We start from the raw sequence: 325 nt of genomic DNA on the forward strand, positions 1-325 counted from the left end.
GTGTGTGAATTTATTAATTTGAAACGCAAAGAGAAAATGAGGTGGACGCAAGAGAGATTGACATGGGATGATATACTAGAGATAGTTGAGGATTATGAGTTAGATAGGTGCATGAAAGAAAGTAAATCTGTGAGTGTAAGAACTGGAATGGAAGAAAGTGTAATAGAATTTGGTAGTTATAAGGATGCAATTTTGAGAGGACCAATGAGGGTAGCTGATAATGTAGTAGATAGGAGTGTTAGGGCGAGTAATGTGGGAATACCTGTAAGGACAAATGAAGGATTTAGGCAGGGTAATTGGTGCAATAGGGATAGGAGTGTGAGTG

The sequence above is a fragment of the Palaemon carinicauda genome, chromosome 4, assembly GCF_036898095.1.
Source record: "Palaemon carinicauda isolate YSFRI2023 chromosome 4, ASM3689809v2, whole genome shotgun sequence".
Taxonomy (NCBI): domain Eukaryota; kingdom Metazoa; phylum Arthropoda; class Malacostraca; order Decapoda; family Palaemonidae; genus Palaemon; species Palaemon carinicauda.